We start from the raw sequence: 15815 nt of genomic DNA on the forward strand, positions 1-15815 counted from the left end.
GGTTTGTTCCAGATAGCGTGGGTTCTGTCAGCCCCTTTTCCTCTACTCGATCTGCGTTCTTCCTGTTTGCCCTCAAAGAGGGCCAGTAGCGCAATGGATAACGCGTCTGACTACGGATAAGAAGATTCTAGGTTCGACTCCTGGCTGGCTCGTTGCCCCTCAGCTCCTTTTCGTGCCACGAGGGCTTCCGCTGACAAGGCCCAAAAATAGCTCAGACAATAGACGGTATCCGGGCCTTCGATAGCTCAGTTGGTAGAGCCCAGGACTGTAGCCATCTCACTGGTCATCCTTAGGTCGCTGGTTCGAATCCGACTCGAAGGAAGCGTCTCTTGGAGACCATCATAGGCTATTGTTTTCAAAGTCACAAGAAAACAGCCAGAGGGCGTCCAAAAGCGCATTCCCTGACCGGGAATCGAACCCGGGCCACGGCAGTGAGAGCGCCGAATCCTAGCCACTAGACCACCAGGGAGCACCCGCTCGTGAACGTTGCTACGCAGGAGCCGGAAAGATGTGTCGCCTTAATAGAACCAGTCTGTCAGTTCAAAAGAAGTTCCCACCACGCTGCCCCGTTTGAGGCCCGAACTCACGACCTTCAGATTATGAGACTGACGCGCTGCCAAACTGCGCCAACGAGGCGTACCACGGAATGTTTAAGTAAACAGCAAAGGTTAAAAGTGAAAAGACTAGGCTTTTGTTGATATAACAGGGAAGCTGTCCATTTGGTTTCGGCCAAACGTTTGTTTTGGAAGGGAACTGCACATATAAACAGGCTGCGGGGAGTTCTAAGAATGGATATTCTTGCTTGTGACCATGCTTGTGATGCAATCTGAGAAAACATAGGAAATTGCTGTCCGCTAAACTCTTTTGCAGCGTCCGCCGGACGCAGTGGTGCAACTCTGGTCTGACCGTTTTCAGTGACAGAATAGCCTGACATTTCAGTATGCAATGTTTTATAAAAGTAACAACAAAATACAAAACAAAAAAACTTTTCATTAAATCTGATTCATCAATTTCATATGAGTTGTGAAAGCGCAATTAGTGCATCGCATAAGGAGCAGGACTTAGTTTAAATGACTGTAGGGTCACTTTTCTATGAAACAGGTAAAGGGACGGAAACTCCTTGGGATAATGAAGCCATACACATAGCCCTTACCATAAATCAGGGCTGTTCAATTAAAGCGGTCAATGTTCTTTTTTTTTAAGTAAAATCTACTGAACATACAAACAAAGTGTAACAATTTAAATGGATTCATCGCGAGCAAATTACTGACAAAGCTACTAAAAATGCATCCGTTCCCTGCCATTTATACCAGAACATATTCTAAATTATCTTCCCAATTAAAACAGTATTCATTAGGAAATGCTCTTAACAGGCTGATCATTAATGCAATTGGTTTAAAATATATAATTCTTGCAAAAAATAGAAACAAGACCTCATGGTTTATGAATAAGCATCAAATCGAAGAGTGAAGTGTCGAAAAGTGAGGAGGAAAGGTCCCCTCTATCTGGGAATCGCGCTCCTTGCGGTACGTTATTTCTAAATGGCCTGTGTGCCATTGAACGGCTGCATTTGCATATGACCACACTGTCAGGATGCCCGAGCGTTCTAAAGTGCTGCGTTTAGGTCGCAGTCTCCTCTGGAGGCGTGGGTTCAAATCCCACTGCTGACATTGCTTTGCACACACTGGAGACTCCAGGCTCGGCTTTACATGGAAATGGCAGTGCGCAAATTAATGTTAGACAGAGGAGGGGTTCTGTTAAACTTCTGGTTCCTTTCGAACACTAAGTTTCTTTCTGTGTTTTGGATTACACTTAAAATCAAATCAGAAATAGGTTGGATGTTGTGAGAGAATTCATCTGCAGATCTGGAATCACAAGAACTAGACACAAAGGCATCCAGCTTTTGAACTCATTTATTTTAGAATCTAGAAGCCTTTATATACGTACCAAAAAACCTCTGGATGGTCCAAATGTCCAGGGGTCACAGAATGACCAAATAAGGTATAGCAGATAAGACAAAGAATGTTTAGCATAGAAAGAATCCCCCCATATAGCCAGAGGGAAACCTGTCCTCCAACTATCTATCCAGGAATGTATTCAGTGAGCTTACCAACTTCACAATTCATTTGTTTGCTTTTATTCATTTATGACTTACCAATATGTTTTCTGCATCCATGCTAAACAGTTAGAGTTAAAATGCTAAATAATAAAGAAAATTAATAATCTAAGGACCACGTCCGGTCGGAGCAGATTTGTTTATCTCTGTTATTTACATTACATCCGGATTCGTTGTCATCTTATCCCCTGGTCTTGCCTGAGCAACATGGTAACCATTCATAATCACACATATAGATGATTTTAATGCACGGCGAATCATAGCCATAATACAGGGCCATAAGCAAAGCAAAACCAGAATGCATGAAAAAATTATAACAATTAAAATCAGTCAATGTTCGATTTTACTGAAAAGGCTGGAAAAACTCAAACTCCAGTCCCATTCATCTCCATTTCTCTCTCGACTGGTCATCTCAGCAACTGCTCTTGTGATGTTTTTAATAACTTGGTCGATCAAATGTCCATCTGCATCATTATCTGGATCAAAAGTACAACAAATATCGCCAACAATAACACATACACCTCCTTGAGAGGCTGTTAGCTGGTCTAGTACCAGTCTATTTTGTAATGTCATTAATCTCAAATCTCTCATTTCTTCTTTTATGTGATTAAATTTATGAATACTACCACTGGAATTCATATCAAGAATTCATATCTGGTAATTTCAACCTCAATTTGTAAACCAGATACCCCAACACCTGGAAAAATTGATTCCCAAAAATTTTCCCATCAAGTCCATAGACTATGCTCTGTAGGCACTGGGTTTGATCTAGAACTGGCTGGTGTTATACCTCTATCAGCCAACTCTCTTTTCATTCTGCTTAATTTTGGTTGACTTCCAACTATTATTATTGTTTTTGCTGGTTCTACCAAAGCACACCTTCCTGTCCAATTTCTTGGCAATGCTGTATACACTCTATGTCCACACAACCACCACCAATCGGCTGATATACTTGTGACTTTGTGTGAAGGTACGGAGCGGGTGGCTGTGAATATTTGGCCTACAATATTCCATGCAATAATTTTTTCCTGTGGAATTAGCTCGTCTCCAAGTTATCTGTGTGTTCATCATACCCTATCCTAACCCATCTTGGGTTTTACATTTAATTTTATTCATCTGTGGATATTCATTCATGTATGCTAATAGACAATTTACACAGCATCCTCCAGCCGTTGAGGTATTCCTCACTTCCTTACAGTGTGACAATGGGATCTGTCCTAGATCATTTTCTCCCTCTGTCTTTCTCTCTACACACCATAGTCCCTTTGGCACAGATATTACTGTCCCCATAGGAGATACAACTTGCGGGACAGTATCCATACTCATGATTAACTTATCTGTACAATTTTCAGGATTGGAACAATGTACTGGAGAGCACCATTTCTGTACGTCTAGAAGCAGAGTAACTGCAGACAATACACAATCTACATAATATTCTAACTTCGGCACCTTTACATCAAGTCTAGTAGAGTGGGAACTATGTGGTAATAGAGTACATACATAACAATTACCTTTCATGTCACTTGTCTTCACTTTAATTTACTTGTCTGTAATTAGCCAATCTCCACCACATGTTTGTGGCCTATGAATGCGGTGGATCGTCATGGTCCAACCATGAATCATCCTCAACTAATAATTTAATTGCTTGTGCACCGGCTAGTATCAATACCAAACATATGATTGACATATTGGGCAATTTGGACCCAAATGTGTAACAGGGGAACCTTCAGAGGTGATCGGGAAACTTTAAATAGGACAAAATTTGCCCAGGCCCTATGTTCAGCCGACAGATGGCCCCCTTGCCCACTACTAGAGCAAGGATCTTCTGTCTGGCAAAAGCCCTCTCACCAGTGCCCTGTCACACACTTTGGGCAGGCTTTTAAGGCCCTACAATGTCAATTGGTGATGCGGATGTTGGCAGATGCTTCAGCCTGGATGCGTGAATCCACTGCGGTTGATGATCCATTAGCACTCCAGTTCTCGTTACAGCGATAACTACAGCTGGCACAAGATATCCGGTTCCCCCACGGTGACTGGTTTCAGACTCCGAATCAGCACCTGTTGGGCTGGAACGAAATTATGGGTGGGCTTATCTAACGGAATAGGGAGAGAAAGAGAAACATCAGCACACACAGAATTCAGTTTATCGATAAGGGAAATCACGTGGTCATCCAGGATCACCTCCATGTCTCCTAGGGAAGAAACGCCTGCGCGACCTTTGACCCAAGGGGTCGGGAAAGGTCTAGCCATCAAAATTTCAAATGGTAAGTATTTTGTCGTTGAGGATGGGGTCATTCTCATTTCTGCCAATACGGCAGGTAGCACATCTGGCCATTTCCTGCATGTTTCCATACAGGCTTTCGTGATCTTATCTTTGATTGTTCGGTGCGTTCGTTCCACCACCCCCAACGACTGCGGGTGGTAGGGTATATTATAGTACAACAGTTTTAGCGTCCTCCTTCGCGTGTGCAAATACTTCAGGCCATTTTGAATACCTATCGAAAATGGTTAATATGTATTTTAGATTTCCGACCGCTGGCATACACGAGAATACTATTAGTTTGACCATTATTGCTGTAACCTGTATACAATACAGGCGATTAATCATCTGTGTAACTTTAGACGCGCTGTTGTGCAAAATACCATGGTAATGTCTTATCAATATTACCAAGGACAGCTTTGGTAATGCGATTCTACCATTTTTATCTACATTTACATTTACGCAGCCCCTTTTTCCAAAGCGACTTACATTGCTTTATCCTATACATTTTACATAGGTATTTGCAACCCCCTGGGATTGAACCCACAACCTTGTTAACGCAATGCTCTTACCACTGAGCTACAGGAAAGCTCTTATCAAAATGTAAGCATCTGGTGCCCATCCATTTTCTGCACAATGTTTCACGTCTCCCTGTGTGGGTTGACTTTGCAAAATTTTCAAATCTATGACAGGAAGGCATGATACATGTGCAAACATCATTGTTTCTATGTCACTACTCTCCGCTCTCTGATATGGAGAAAACTCAGCATGTTCCGCGGCCCATTTGGCCATTTCATCAGCATTTCTGTTGCCAACAGCGTCTGTTTCATCTCCTGAAACATGTCCCCTGACCTTCACTACAGCTAGTTCAGATGGCAACATTACAGCGAGTAATAAATCTCCCACCAACTCTGCATGTGATATTGGTTTGCCCTCAGATGTCTGAAAATTTCGTCTAGCCCAAGTCTGGGCGAAGTCTTGAACGACCCCATACGCATATTTGCTATCCGTATAAATTGTAGCTCTTTTGCCTTTTGTTATCTCGCAGGCTCTTGATAATGCAATTATTTCTGCAGCCTGTGCTGAGTTATGGTTCAGGCGGTATGCCTCCACCCTCTCACCCTCCTGTGTCACAATGGCATATCCACACAGATACACTCCATCAGATGGTCTTGAAGATGAGCCATCTATATATAAATGCTCCCCCCCATCCAGGGGCGTATCTTTCAGATCGACCCTGGCCGCAGTGGAGCGCTCAATCTCATTTATGCAATCATGAATACAGTTTCAGTTATCAATGTGGATAAGCCAAACAGGTTTACCTTAATGGTTAAAATTTTCTGTGGCCAACAGTGTTGCTTCACAGCCAGACCTTCTCTGGGCCCTCATGTGCTGTGTCCTCTAATTGTGCAAAAAACACCCACCTGATGAGTGGTGTATAAAATAAAAGGATGTGATAAAACAATTTTCTCAGCCATTCTCACCATCTCTGCCGGCGCAGCCACTGCACAAAGACATGCAGGCATTCCATGGACTATTGGGTCTAATTGTCTGGACAAATAAGAGACAGGACGTGGTTTCCCACTATGCTCTTGGGTCAAAACGGCCATTTCGACACCCATAGCCTCTCCCGCATTCAAGTGAAACGGCTTTGAATAATCTGGTAGCCCCAAAGCAGAAGCGCACATGATAGCCATCTTCAATGCATTAAAATGTTCTTCCGCTTCAGAAGTCCACTTCAATGAGTCTCTTGGACCCATGCCATGTTGAACGAGACATCGTAGATTTTTGTCATGATACGCACAGTCAGGTATCCATGCACGGCAATAGTTCACCAATCCCAAAAAACTTTGCAGCTGTGTCACATTTTCAGGAGTTCGCATAGTCTTTATCGAAAGACACCTGTTGCACACCTGATTGCATCGCTGCCGGCGGCTAGTTTGTATCCTCTGACACTTGCTTCACATCACATTTGTTCCTGGTCTAAATATTAGTGTATTTTACTATAGTTACCTATCATTGTCATTGCCAAATTATTTATAACTTTATTTTCTAAATCTATATTAATTGAAGCGTAACGCCGCTAACATATTAGCGTGTTAGCTTGTCTTCTGTTTACATTGTGGAATATCATCTCCCCCCATTTGTCTTGTGTGCTAACTGTTTCTCTTTTTAAGTGAATATACTAAGACTCATCAAGCAACCTTGGTAAGTTAGGATTGCACTTCATACCCGGTGAGTTATGGCTTCTATTCCTATTGTTGTTACTTGCACCTCATGTCATATGTTTAGTTTAGCCTTCTCTGTCACCGGCGAGGGTTTTACTTGTGATAAATGCAGGGAAGTAGTTAGGCTGACGGAGAAGATCTTAGAATTAGAGTCTCGCATCCAATCTTTATTTTAGGATAGTAAGAGTGTTAGGACTGTAGAAAACACTTCGGATGCGAGCAATGTTAGCGCACACAGCTCGGTTCCGGTTGAAAATCCCCTGCAGCTGGGAAACTTTGTGACGGTGAGACGGCATAGTCACAGGACAAAACATCAATCAACCGTTCCGATTAAAGTCTCGAACAGGTTTGCCCCGCTCAGTGACGCACCGACTGAGAAACCTGCTGAAAGTGCCCTAGTGATCGGTGATTCTATTGTCCGGAACGTTACAGTTTTTCTCAATTGTTTACACACAAATTCTGGTACTTCAGACACAATGACCACAACATGTAACTCATTCACCAACCCCCTGAACCAATTCTGCTAAACTACAAGCACAGTTCCTGCTTTACACTCAAATTGCAGTTCTATAAAACACTTTTTTCAAAACACTACACACAATTCTCTGCTTTTGGCACAATTTTCATGCAGAAAATATCTTGTTTTCACAAGGAACACACTGCCATTCAAATATGCACACTGACTCATCACAAGGGCAAACACCCGTCACACAGTTTTACAATTAGCAATCAGAGCTTTAGCATAAAAGGAGGAGGAGGACGGGGAGGACGAGGACGGGGAGGACGAGGAGGACGAGGAAGGCCAAGGACTGTAATCTCTGATGAGATCCGAGCCACTTTGGTTGATCATGTGGTCAACCATGGTCTAACAATGAGGGAGGCTGGGCAAAGAGTACAGCCACATTTGAGCAGGTACACTGTAGCATCCATCATCCGGACTTTCCGAAATGAGAATAGGTAAGAAATCTACTCTCACTAGAAAATTGCAGTACTGCAAATCAATACAGTACTCAATGAGTACTGTTCTGTAGGACTGTAAAAATTCTGCAAATTATGTTTTAAGTATTTAGGAAATGTATACGTACATTGTATTTACAGTATTTTACTATTTGTTTGGCAGAACTGAAAGATTACCAACACAAGGTGGTCGGGAACGTGTTCTGTCTCCTGAACAGGAAACTGAAATCATAAACATGGTCCTAGAAAACAACGCCATAACATTACGGCAAATACAAAGAAAAATAATAGAAAACAATGACATGTTTCAAAATATTGATAGGGTAAGCTTATCAACACTTGACCGTGCCTTGCGCAGAAATCATCTCAGGATGAAGCAGGTCTACAGAGTGCCATTTGAACGCAATTCAGAGAGAGTCAAAGAATTGCGATATAACTATGTGCATGTGAGTCCCACAATTGATGCATACTCTCAACACTGTATACAGTAAATTATACATATTTCAATATTGTAATCATAATGATTGTGCTTCACAATATTGACCACTCCGTGTCTATTTCTGAAATTGTCATATGTGTTTCAGAGAGTCCTTGAGCTAGAGGGGGCTGCAGTGGAGCACCAGTTCATCTTCATTGATGAGGTTGGGTTCAACCTCACAAAAAGACGAAAGAGGGGAAGGAATATCATCGGCCAGCGTGCCATTGTTGAAGTCCCTGGCCAGCGCGGAGGGAACATCACAATGTGTGCAGCGATTACCCACCACGGCGTCATCCATCACCATGCTACCCTTGGCCCCTACAACACCGCCCTTCTGATCACATTCCTTGACACCCTACACAACACACTCATTCCACCAGATCAGGTAGATGGCCCAGAGCAGCTCAGGTACGTTGTTATTTGGGACAACGTAAGTTTCCACAGGGCTGCTCTGGTTCGTAACTGGTTCACTGCCCACCCACGCTTTTTAGTTGCTTATCTCCCTCCATATTCTCCATTCCTCAATCCTATTGAGGAATTTTTTTCTGCCTGGAGATGGAAAGTATATGACCAAAATCCACAAACGCGTATACCTCTTCTCCAAGCAATGGAGGACGCATGTGGAGATATAGCAGCTGATGCTTTCCATGGCTGGAATCGCCATGCTAGGCGATATTTCCCCCGCTGCTTGGCCAGGGAAAACATTGCTTGTGATGTGGATGAGGTGCTGTGGCCAGACCGCAACAGAAGAGAGGATGCAGCATAGTTTTTTTTGTTTGTTTTTTACTGTAACTGTATACAGTAAATTCTTCTGTTGTTTTGTATGTAGTGTATGTGCAACTTTGTGTTGGTTGGGAATGGGATGTACACTGTGTACATTGTTTTTGCGAGAAAAATAAAATAAAATTTACAGTAAAAAACAATATTCTCAAATATTTTACAACACACTCATGTTTGTACTCTGTGTAGTAAGTGTAACACTGAACCAAAAAAGGCCTAATTCAATTAAGTATTTTACATTCATCATAGTGTTTTACATTGAGCACATCAGTGTTCAGCTGGTTCTTATTAATGTCTATACAAATGATGGTTTGTGTGTGTCATTTGAAAACAAAATCCCATTTTGAGAAGAAATAAGATTGTTTTGAATGTAAAGTTTCATTTTGCTGGAGAACTGAGGGGTTTTGCCCATTGTGTGTGTTTTTTTGGATTTGTGTGTAGAGTTCTGAGAATATGAGGCATGCTTTCAGAAAATGTGTGTAAACAATTGAGAAAAACTGTAATATAGAGACACCAGCCACCATAGTCAAATGTTTACCGGGAGCCAGAGCGCCTGACATCAAGTCAAATTTAAATGTGCTGGCTAAGGCTAATCGTAAATACAGTAAGATTGTTATTCATGTCGGCACAAATGATGTTAGACTCCGTCAATCGGAGATCACTAAAGATAATATTAAAGAGGTGTGTGAGCTCGCAAAAACGATGTCAGACACTGTAATATTCTCTGGCCCCCTTACTGCTTACCGTGGTGATGAGATTTATAGCAGATTATCATCACTAAATGGCTGGTTGTCTGAGTGGTGCCTGCAGAATAATATAGATTTTATAAATAACTGGAAGAGTTTTGAGGGCAGACCTGACCTGTTGAAACGAGATGGTCTCCATCCCTCCTGGGATGGGGATTCCCTCCTCTCTAGAAATTTGGCACACAGTTTTAATAATGCTAAAGTCTGACTTGTCATGGTTCCACTATCATGTCATGTTTTATTCTTGTCTCAAGTGGAGCCATGGCATTGCCTGATGGTTTTGTGTGAGATTGAGTGATCTTTCTCGTGTCTCGTCATTGTTCCCTACATCTCGTTCTTTGTCAGCCTCTCCTTAGTGCTAATCCCCAGCACCTGTTTCTCGTTAACTATCCTTTGTCTGTTTCCCCTATAAAGAGTCCTCATGTTTCATTGTCCTGTGCTCGTGCATTGTATGCAGTACCTGTGAGTCTGTCTGCTGTTTGCTTCACGCCCCCGTCTTTACTTGTTCCTGTCTCCTTGTCTAGTAAGTGTTAGTTTAGTGTTTGTTACCAGTGTTTGTTTATAGTTTAGTAAGTCAGTGTTTCTTGTTAAAATTATATATATCCCTGTCTTGTTTTCCCCCCACGTGGGGTTTTGTTTTGCCTGTCTTGTTTAGTGTTTATTTGTTAATAAATATCCTCGTTTACCATCTATACCGTCTGTGTCTGCCTGCACTTGGGTTCTCACGCCATGTCTCACCTTGAGAGTCATGACAGAATGCACGAGCCAACACAGAACCCAGTAGGCAGCATGGACGGTACGACGTTGTCCTTGCGGTCTCGCCAGGCCCACTTGATGCTTGGATTCCGCCAGGGGAATTATGGTGACCAGGAGTTCTCCAGGGCATTCTCGGCGGTGGCGGAGGTGACCGAGTTTGGTGAGGAGGAGTTGAAGACGATCTTCAACTGCTGCCTCACCCGGCGCCTCACACCGTCAGAGAAGAGGCTGCTGGCTCCCTTGGGGTTTCCGGACATGGTCAGGTACGTGGCCAACCGTAGCGATCCCGGGGGTGAGGTTCCACATGGGACTTTCGCCCCACGGTCGAGCGCTGCGGAGGGTATCGTCCTGGCCGCCGCTGCCCTTGGGGAGTCAGTACCCTCTGGCTCGAGCTCCACGGTCGCCAGCCCTTCTGGTGGAGTCCAAGATGAGTGGGTGGCTAGAGACTCGAGGACGACGTCGCGGGAGTCCTCCTTCCCGGTACTCCCTCGGTTCCCCACTGGCCCGGCTGAGTCAGCCGTGGGCCAGACTGACCGTAGTGGGAGGAGAAGGCCACGTGGAGGACGTCCCAGGCCGAAATTGCTGTCCTGTCGCCCAGTTCAGCAACCGGCAACAGTTCCGGGTTCCCCGAGTCCTGTGGTCCCGAGTCCGGTGGTGTCAAACCCCAAATATTTTTTGGGGGGGCGCTGTGGGAAGGTGACGGTCCGTCCGGCACCGAGCCCGGCCCAGCAGCCGCCGGAGGTCGCTGCCCAGCCGCCGTCAGAGGTCGCTGCCCAGCCGCCGTCAGAGGTCGCTGCCCAGCCGCCGTCAGAGGTCGCTGCCCAGCCGCCGTCAGAGGTCGCTGCCCAGCCGCCGTCAGAGGTCGCTGCCCAGCCGCCGTCAGAGGTCGCTGCCCAGCCGCCGTCAGAGAGCGCTGCCCAGCCGCCGTCAGAGAGCGCTGCCCAGCCGCCGTCAGAGAGCGCTGCCCAGCCGCCGTCAGAGAGCGCTGCCCAGCCGCCGTCAGAGAGCGCTGCCCAGCCGCCGTCAAGTCCGGCTGCCCAGCCGCCGTCAAGTCCGGCTGCCCAGCCGCCGTCAAGTCCGGCTGCCCAGCCGCCGTCAAGTCCGGCTGCCCAGCCGCCGTCAAGTCCGGCTGCCCAGCCGCCGTCAAGTCCGGCTGCCCAGCCGCCGTCAAGTCCGGCTGCCCAGCCGCCGTCAAGTCCGGCTGCCCAGCCGATCTTCCAACCCTGGTCCAGCCCTACAGTCCTGCAGGGGACTAGGACAGTTCCCCCCAGGACTACTCCTGTCAAGCCTCCTGGGGCTCCGCGCCCTGGCGCGTCCCCAAGGGCTGGAACTTCCCCACCCAGCCCTCCCCCTTCTGGACTACCCATGTTTTCTTGTCTGCCCCCACCCCCCCTCCCTTGTTTGTTATTTTTATTATCCCACCCCAACCCATGCATTATCTTGTCGTGTTTGCCTCTTGTCATGTTTGCCTTGTCTGTCTGGTTTTTGTCCTTGTCTAAGTTAGTCTTGTCTTGTTAGTTACCCCTTGGTGAACACCTGGAGGTGTTCATTAAAGGGGGGGCTTATGTCATGGTTCCACTATCATGTCATGTTTTATTCTTGTCTCAAGTGGAGCCATGGCATTGCCTGATGGTTTTGTGTGAGATTGAGTGATCTTTCTCGTGTCTCGTCATTGTTCCCTACATCTCGTTCTTTGTCAGCCTCTCCTTAGTGCTAATCCCCAGCACCTGTTTCTCGTTAACTATCCTTTGTCTGTTTCCCCTATAAAGAGTCCTCATGTTTCATTGTCCTGTGCTCGTGCATTGTATGCAGTACCTGTGAGTCTGTCTGCTGTTTGCTTCACGCCCCCGTCTTTACTTGTTCCTGTCTCCTTGTCTAGTAAGTGTTAGTTTAGTGTTTGTTACCAGTGTTTGTTTATAGTTTAGTAAGTCAGTGTTTCTTGTTAAAATTATATATATCCCTGTCTTGTTTTCCCCCCACGTGGGGTTTTGTTTTGCCTGTCTTGTTTAGTGTTTATTTGTTAATAAATATCCTCGTTTACCATCTATACCGTCTGTGTCTGCCTGCACTTGGGTTCTCACGCCATGTCTCACCTTGAGAGTCATGACACTGACTACCTAGGGCCCAGGTCAGGAAGGAGACAAATGGCTTAACCAACTGTCTGCTTGCCGTCTCGCGTTACAGAATACACAAAATATACAACATGTAATAATCCCTTTTTACAAACAACATAAAATAGAGACTGTGTCTGTCCCCCCGATTTGGAAACATAAGATATTGCGTAAACCTCTTGAAAGTAATTTAATAAACGTTATAAACAAATCAAACATGAACAAAATACAGATAATCAACTGTTACGACTCGGATTGCTTAATATTAGATCTCTCTCAAATAAAGCACTTTTTGTTAACGATTTGATAACCGATCATAAAATAGACATGCTTTGTTTGACAGAAACATGGCTAAAGCCAGATGATTATATTACTCTAAATGAATCCGTTCCCCATGATTATTACTATAAACACGAGCCTCGTCTAAAAGGTAGAGGGGGAGGTGTCGCTGCACTTTACAAGAATTCTTTTATTACCTCTAAGAAGTCTAATTTTAAATACAATTCTTTTGAAGTCATGTTACTTCACGTGTCGACACCTAATACTAAGGACAAAACATTTTTAAAATTTATTCTAGCTAATGTATATAGGCCTCCAGGGCACCACACAGATTTTATTAAAGATTTTGGTGGGTTCTTATCAGAACTAGTACTGGCCGCAGATAGAGTCCTTGTCGTCGGTGACTTTAATATCCATGTAGACAATGATACAGATGCCTTGGGACTGGCTTTCAAAGACACTCTTAACTCCATGGGCGTTAGTCAACATGTGTCAGGACCCACTCACCTTCGTAATCATACTTTAGATTTAATACTTTCTTATGGTATAAATGTGGACGATGTTAAAATCGTTCAGCAGAGTGAAGATATTTTGGATCATTATCTGATATTATGTTTGCTTCAATGGCCTACGGCTGCAAATCAAACTCCTTGTTACAAATATGGCAGAACGATTACTTCAACTACCAAAGATGCGTTCCTCGATAATCTGCCTGAATTGTCTAAAATATCTAGCATGAGTAATAACGTTGACGATTTTGACACTACTATTGAAAATTTTAACTCTACTTTCTCGGAAATATTAGACAGAGTTGCTCCTCTGCGATTAAAGAAAATTCAAAATAGCAGCCCAACACCGTGGTATAATGAACACACTCAGACTCTAAAAAAAGCATCCCGTAAAATGGAGCGCAACTTTAAGAAAACTAATTTAGAGGTATTTCGTATAGCATGGAAGGATAGTACTCGAAATTACAGGAATGCCATAAAAACGTCTAGATCCGCCTACTTTTCAACACTAATAGAGGAAAACCATCACAACCCTAGGTTCTTATTTAACACCGTGGCTAAATCAACAAAAAATAAGTAGTCATCGACGTCAGATTCTGATTATCAGCATAACAGTGATGAATTTATGAACTACTTCACGAGTAAAATCCAAGATATAAGAGAAAAAATTATAACAATGCAACCTGTAGTGAAATCCGCTGAACATACTAACTACAGCACCCCTAAGGAGAAATTGCAATTATTTTCTACAGTAGATCACGATGAACTGTCTAAAATCATTAGATCATCTAAATCAACAACATGCATGCTAGACCCTATACAAACAAAACTACTGAAAGAAATGCTCCCAGAAATTATAGATCCTCTTCTTAGTATTATTAACTCATCTCTGACATTAGGACATGTGCCTAAAGCATTTAAGGTGGCTGTTATAAGGCCTCTTTTAAAAAAAACCAAACTCGACCCTAAAGAACTAGGGAATTACAGGCCTATATCGAATTTACCTTTTATATCTAAAGTTCTGGAAAAAGTAGTTTCAACTCAATTATGCTCCTTCCTCCAAAGGAATGACATTAATGATGAATTCCAGTCTGGATTTCGAGCATGTCACAGTACAGAGACTGCTTTGATCAGAGTTACAAATGATCTGCTTTTAGCGTCTGACCGTGGCTGTATTTCGTTATTGGTGCTGCTAGACCTCAGTGCTGCATTTGACACCATTGATACTTCTACACAGCATACTTCTACATAGACTCGAAAATTACGTCGGCATTAACGGAATAGCATTGAAATGGTTTAAGTCTTATTTATCCGACCGTTTTCAATTTGTAGCAATAAACAATGAGGTGTCCCGCAAATCACAAGTCCAGTACGGTGTACCACAGGGCTCAGTCTTGGGACCCCTGCTCTTCGCATTATACATGCTACCTCTAGGAGATATAATAAAGGGACACGGAATTAGCTTTCACTGTTATGCTGATGATACTCAACTTTATATTTCCTCGATGCCTCATGAAACCCAGCAGTTTCATCGAATAAAGGATTGCATAGTTGACTTAAAAATGTGGATGAGTAACAATTTTTTACTACTAAACTCGGACAAAACAGAAGTGTTACTTACTGGACCGAAAACTGCTATGCTTAACAACCAAGAATACTGCTTAACGACTGACGGATGCTCCATATAATCCTCGTCATCAGCTAAGAATCTTGGCGTTGTATTCGACAGTACTCTGTCATTTGAAAGCCATGTCGCCAACACCTGTAAAATTACTTTTTTCCATTTTAAGAATATATCTAAATTACGTCATATGCTGTCACTGTCAGATGCAGAGAAATTAATTCATGCATTCATGACATCAAGACTAGATTACTGTAATGCACTTCTAGGTGGTTGCCCTGCGGGCCTATTACAAAAACTGCAACTGGTTCAAAACGCGGCAGCTCGAGTTCTTACACGTACAAAAAAGTATGAGCATACAACCCCGGTTCTGTCAACCTTGCACTGGTTACCTATAAAGCATCGCATTAACTTTAAGATCTTGCTTATTACCTATAAAGCCCTACATGGTCTAGCGCCGCAGTATTTGAATGAACTTCTATTGCATTACAGACCTCCACGTTGAAGGGTTTTATATATTTTATCTGGGTTCTATATGTTTTATCTAAGGGTTTATATCAATTACATTTTCTGAGTGTGTTTTTATATGATTATTACTTATTACTGCTTACCTTATATAACATTGCATTATTTTACTATGTTGAGTAGGGTCTCAAAATATTAGTGCAAAATGGTATTTTCAACAGGATGTGGGGGTTGTGTGTGTGTGTGCAGCATTCCAGGCAGGAAAGGAGGACAGGAGAGTATGCTACACATCAACGCACATACCCATATAGCGTGGGGTCTAAGCAACAAAGTTTATGTGGAAACTGGGTGGGGGAAGTGTGTTATCTTGCAGGTAGTAAAAGAAGAAGGGAGTAGTCTACGAAAATATCAGATGAAGCATCACTCCGTTGGACACAAAGAAAGCAGCAAATGTGGAGGGGCTCAGGGGTTGGCCACTGTCCGAAGCAAGCTTGAAGACACACCCACAC

General features: G+C 43.6%; 3 non-coding genes across 3 annotated transcripts; 1 reads left to right on the forward strand and 2 right to left on the reverse strand.

Annotated features, from left to right (window-relative positions):
• Positions 1-234: 234 nt before the first annotated feature.
• Positions 235-321, forward strand: trnay-gua (transfer RNA tyrosine (anticodon GUA)). Its single transcript is given in 2 exon segments — positions 235-271; positions 286-321. It is a non-coding gene; the product is annotated as a tRNA-Tyr (tRNA).
• Positions 322-397: 76 nt separating this feature from the next.
• trnae-cuc (transfer RNA glutamic acid (anticodon CUC)) lies at positions 398-469 on the reverse strand. The gene has a single exon. It is a non-coding gene; the product is annotated as a tRNA-Glu (tRNA).
• Positions 470-562: 93 nt separating this feature from the next.
• trnam-cau (transfer RNA methionine (anticodon CAU)) lies at positions 563-636 on the reverse strand. The gene has a single exon. It is a non-coding gene; the product is annotated as a tRNA-Met (tRNA).
• Between the last annotated feature and the right edge of the window lie 15179 nt (positions 637-15815).

The sequence above is a fragment of the Triplophysa dalaica genome, chromosome 5 (genome assembly GCF_015846415.1).
Source record: "Triplophysa dalaica isolate WHDGS20190420 chromosome 5, ASM1584641v1, whole genome shotgun sequence".
NCBI lineage: Eukaryota > Metazoa > Chordata > Actinopteri > Cypriniformes > Nemacheilidae > Triplophysa > Triplophysa dalaica.